The following is a 5,862-nucleotide window of genomic DNA, read 5'->3' as shown; positions in this document are numbered from 1 at the left end:
AAGTCCCCGCAGGGTCCTGGGGCCTCGGAACGGTAGGTTGAACAGTAGTTTATGGTAAATTGCAGCTCAGAGATCCTAGCCTTTTCCCGCAAGAGCTTATTCATTTAACTTATACCAGGCTGCCTACGTGCAGCTAAGGCAGTTTCCTGAGTGCTCTGCAGACATTAGCTCTGCTGATCCTCATAGCCAGGCGGTGAGGGAGGTGCTGTTAATCACCTGGATCTCACCGACAAGGAAACGGAGATAGGTCAGATAATTCACTACCCACACGCACCCAGCCGGTAAGTGGGGAGGCTGATTCAAACCCCAGCCAGCCAGCCAGCCAGCTCCGAATGCCCTGCTGGCAGCCACAGGGCTGTGTGTGAGGCTGGATGGCTGGGCCGGGGAGTTGCAAGGCAAAGAGGGAGGGAGGGAGGGGAGAAGCGGGGAGGGAGGCACCCAGCACACCACACTCCTACACAGCAGGACGGGGTTAGAGTCACTTGGGGGGCTTTGGGGGCTCTTCTCTCCCTCCCTGAAGCCCATGGTCCTGTCCCGGCCCAACCAGCTGCCTTCCTGGGTGCCTGCTCGTAAGTGTGGGGCAGAGGGCCCTGGTCACGGCGGCAATTTGCACACCTCGTTGGGGGCCTGAGAACCGTCTCTGCTGGGTCTTAAGACTCAGTGTTTGTTCATAGAGGACTATGACTTCAACGGCAGGGGGTGGGGGGTCACGGGGAGCTAAAATACAGAATGTCCAGTGAAATTTGAACTTCAGGTTAACTACAGATAATGTTTTAGTACAAGTTATGACCCATGCACTGTTTGAGGCATACTTACACTAAAAACATTGTCCGTTTTTTAATGTTTTAACTGGGCATTCAGTATTTTTGCCTTCTAAACCTGGCAACCTGAAATTTGGGCTTCTGCAAATCTCTAAAATGCTGGGTGGGGACCCTGCTGAGAAGGCAGGTGGGGGGGAGCCCTCTGGGGAAATGGGAGAGCGGACTCCCAGGCAGAAGAGGCAGTTTCCCGCGGCTGTGGCAGGGGAGCAGGGGGAAAGCAGCATCGACTCCCACACCGCACCGTGCTGTCCCCCAGGCTTGCACCCCAGTTCTTGCAGAAAGCCCTTTTGCCCTTTTGAGAAACTTCAAACCTCCAGAAGCGTTGCAATAACAGTACAAGGAAGTCTCGTTTTTGTCATGTCTGCTTGTTTCTCAACGTGTTTGTGCACATGGTGCCCATCAGCACACACACGTGTGTGTGCATTCCTTTGATGAACCATTTGAGTGTCTGCGGCAGCTGTTGGAACACTTCATCCTGAATTACTTCAGCGTGTGTGTCTTCGGGTTAGGGGCAGCCTTCCCCGCAGCCACAGCCCCACGACCACATCAGGACATGGAGCATCGGTGCCATACTGTGAGCTAAGTCAATGTGAGAGATGCCCAGACTTGTAGAGAATATTTATAGGGGCTTATGTAAGCCAAACTGGTGGTGGGCTGGGAAGCGAGATCTGGAATGCTCTGCAGAAAGACCATTCTGCAGTTCCTCTTACACACCTGGGACGAAGGAGGGAATGGACAGGAAGGCGGGAGAAAGCGAGGCGGGCAAATCTCTATGACTGGACTCCGGGGTAGTTACAAGACTCTGCTCCCTGGAGGGTGGTCATACCTCCCCAGGGCCAAAAGAAGAGGCTACTCTGGCGTTTCAAAGGTATGGTTTACCTAGAGGCACAAAAACAAGGGCAGGGCTTGCTCAAGGCAAAGGTGAAACTTTTACTAAAGAAGTTGTAGGCCTGGGGCGTGACTGCTGACCATGACCTGCCCAGTGAGGAATTCAGGACCAGATCACCTGTGAGGTTACTTCCTGATGCTTGACATTATCAGATTCATTCCAGAATCCCATTTTGATTCACATCTGATCCAAAGTCCACATTCAGATTCCTTCAGTTGTTCCAACAAAATACACATATAACTGTACCAACATTTACAATGCACACAAATACATCCATAAGCACATATTATTGGGACGACTGGCGGTATTTGACCTACCCAGAGCCACCTGCTACTCTGCGGTGTGGCCAGCATTTGAACTTGACCATAACCCCAAAGTCCATCTCTCCCCTTGACACTGTGCTCCGCTCTGTCTTCAGGAAATGATGTGGGGAGAGTGACACGGGGTTGGAACCTGGGAATGACCCAGAAGGTGAGACACAGTTCCCAGGACACGCATGGGGTGTTCAGTCGGGTCAGATGGGGGGCAGGGTAGGGTTATGGAGAGAAGTGAAGTCTTGGAGCCACGTAGATTTGGGTTCAAATTTGGGCTCTTCTGCGTCCCAGCTGTGTTCCCGCTACCTCCCAGAATCTTTTCTTTCTCACCTATAACATGAGAGCAATGGTAGGGACCTTACCAAGCTACTGCAGCTCTCTATTAAATCGTCACATTAAATCCTTAGCATAGCTAATAGTAGGCAGGGGAGCAGTGCCCAAATGCTGCCAACGAGAGGTTGCCCATCGGGAGAGCAACTGGACGCCCTGATTTCAACATCCACGTGGGTGGGTTCCACCACACAAGCAGGGGAGCAGCTGTAGGGAACCAGGGGGCTTAGCCTACGTTGCAGGGAACCAGGAAGCTGAGCGCCCCTTCCTGGCTGGAGCTCCCTTCACAGGGAGCCTACAGAAAAGCTGAGGCGTAACTCCTGCCTCCGGGGCAACCGGAGGGGAGTCATGCCTCAGCTGAGAGGGGCAGTTGGAGGGCAGGGCTGCAGCTCCGTGTTCTCAGACTGATCCACTCTCTCCCGAGTGTCGGGAAGCCCGGTGACTGGGGCAGGTGGGAGCGGGCTTCTGGTGCCTAAAGTGGAATAGAAGCAGGCTATCCTGGGCGGAATGGTGTGCCCCCCAAACTCATGGTGAAACCCCGACATCCAGTACCTCAGAATGTGACTGTGTTTGGAGACACAATGCTTACAGTGGTGATTATGTTAAAATGAGATCTTTAGGATGGATCTTAATCCTTTCTGAATGGTATCCTTATAAGGAGAAAAGATTAGAACACAGGCCAGACCTGCCCATAGACAAAAAAAAGACCATTAGGAAGATGAAGGGAGAAGACAGTCTTGGACAAGCCAAGGGAGGGATCTTCAGAAGAAAACAAGCCTGCCAACACCTTGATCTTGGTCTTCTAACCTCCCGAGTTATGAGAAATCGGTACTCTGATATGGCAGCCATAGCAAACTAATGCACAGGAGAACCGCATGGCCAGAGGCAGCAGGGGCCTAGTGCAGCAATGGCAGCCAGACAGAGAGGATGAGACGTGGCCTTCGGCACAGAGCAGGCAGGGCTTCCCCCTGCAGAGGTGGAGCCGATGGCGGCAGGTCCCCAAGTCGGGACTCAAGAATCCTGGGTTGCTGACACCCTCCACCGGCCCTGACCCCCACTGGGCAGAGGCAGGAGACGGGCCAGCTTGCAGACTGTGTGCAATCAAGTCGTTAGCCTGACTAATGGCTTATCTGTGAAATGAGAGCGCGTGGATGGACTGCTTTTTAAGGTCTCTGCCTCATCTAAAAGTCTAGGATTCCTGCAGAGGTGGGAGGGGATCCATGGGTTGGAAAAGAGAGCTGGACCGATCAGCTGACAAAGGCAGCCAGTGGTTTGAATGCCCCTCATCTCTGAGGAGAACCTGGGACCAGCTGCGAAGAGCCCCTGGGCTGCAGCGCCGGAGCCCGCTCGGCAGGTGGTGGGAACCGGCGTTTTCTGTCTCCATAGAGGGGGTTGCTGGACAAGTCCGGGTGGCACCCGGCTAACCCTTGTCCTGGAAGCTGGGCCTGCTGATTGTGTGACATTGGCAGCAGGGACTGACTTCTTCTTTGTTACCCAGAGCTGCAAGGCCTCCGGGGGTGCAGAGAGTCTGGCTCTCCAGGGACACTGCCAGGCCACACAGGAAGCCAGAAGGCTCAGAAGCTGCTGGGAGACCAGGGCGGCTGGCAGCTAACTCCAGCCACACGCCTCAGTTCCCAGCGCCCCTTGAGGGGGCAGCAAAGTTATGTGGTCCCAGCCTCCGGCTCTCGCCCAGTAGCACAGGATGGAGGACAGCGCCTCCCTCCCCCCACTACCCAGCAGCAGAGCCCCTCCCTGGCCTCTCTTCGACCTGCCCCCATCCTGAACGACAGGCTCCCAGCGCCAAGGCCAGTAAATGTGGAACAGTTGTTCCACCATCCTCTTAAAACTAACTAAGAAGCCAGTGGCCAAGCTTAAAAAGATGCTGCAGTCCCACGCCTAGGAGAACATCTTTCCGGACTCTGCTCAGCTCTTCAGCATTTGCTTTTCTCCGTCCTCCGATCATCTCTGTGTCAGGGGCTGTGACCCAGGCAGCATTATCCTTCTGCACGGTGGTCCCATGACACCAGGCATGACAGCGCTTGAGTGAGAGGCAGATGGCACCTCCAAACCCCTGCGTCTCGGTTCTGACGCCCAGGGATATGCGTTTGGCCCATATCCTCCAGAAATTTGTATTCTATCATTTTATTATGTGATGATTTTTACTCTTAACATCCACTGCCTTTTCTTACACTTTACAAAATTATAAAATACATCCTATTATTTTTGTTAGTTCAAAACATTTTACCTCTTTCGGGTCACACATCAAACTTAAATGCTTAAATCGTTAAGAAATGGTTTTCCACTGTTGACTTGGGCACTCGACACGCATCTGGATGAGAGGCTCGGGCCCGCTTAGAATAGAGAAATAAATGCCTCTGAGAAGGGACAGCGTATGGACTTGCTCGGGAGTGAATGGCAAAGATCTGCCTTTCACACTCACAGTATTTCTGCAGACTTATGGCAAACCACACCCGGGGACTGTTATTCAAAAAGGCGGCCACACGGGACACACACCCTGGAGGCGCACGCCGACAGACAGCTGCTCTCCGAGGGCGCAAGAGCTGCCACGTCCTGGGGACGTCACCGCTGCTGTTTGAAGGGCGACCTGAAGTTTTCAGATGGTTGCCAGTCTCTGAGAGGGAATTTAGCCAAGTGAGCGTGGTGAAAACCAGGGGCCTCAGCCCCTCCGTTTAACCCCCTGGCCATCAGAGTTCCAGGCTGTGGGTAAAAAGATCTGCGGTTGAGAGCCCCAAATTGCCCTTCCGCTCCCTCTTCCTGCCTTCGCACAACCTGCCTTTGCCAGGGAAGTCAAGAGTGGGTGTCCCAGGTGAGTAATTTTAGCATCTTTCCCAGCTCCTCATTTTTTCCTTTTTTGTGTCCTGATTAGGTCTCAGGTGAGTATATTTGCCTGTGGCACTGCCAAAGTGTCTGCAAAGCAAGTGTGGGAAGAAGGAGGGCACGAGAGGGCCTTTTCTGCACAGACCACAGTGACAAGCCTCTTCCGTCTCTCTGGAAGTGCCCAGGGGTCAGGAAATGCAGCGTAGCTCAGTGCAGCGCAGGGCCTTGCCCAGGCATCAGACGTCTGTGGACCAACCTCTGTGCGTGCTCAGCAAAAAGGGGGAAGCAGGAAGTGCACTGTGCAGGAGACCATCATCACACACTCGGCATTACTGTGTGCACAGTAAACGTTTACACATGAGGACTGCTGTCCAGGTTCCTGTGCACAAACCACCTGGGCCACCGCTGATGTTCAGACGCCATCCGGGGCTTTCCGCAGAAAGAGCGCTCAACCTTTGCCTCGCACAGTAGTGACCTCAGAGCCTCGTGTCCAAAATGCCACCCGGCCAGGGCAGCCCCTTCTCCACCGGGCAGCACCTGTTTCTAAATCATTCGCCTTCACCAACTAACCAAAACACTTCTAATTTTTATCCCGTTTTTAATTTTTTCTCTCTCGTGCATTTTGAAGGATTTTTAGAAATAAATGGTTCTATCTAGTCTTTGCCGGTGC

This window comes from Artibeus jamaicensis, unplaced genomic scaffold, assembly GCF_021234435.1.
Source record: "Artibeus jamaicensis isolate MK-2021 breed Jamaican fruit bat unplaced genomic scaffold, CSHL_Jam_final contig_415, whole genome shotgun sequence".
In the NCBI taxonomy this organism is placed as follows: Eukaryota; Metazoa; Chordata; class Mammalia; order Chiroptera; family Phyllostomidae; genus Artibeus; species Artibeus jamaicensis.
This window is presented reverse-complemented; position numbering follows the sequence as displayed.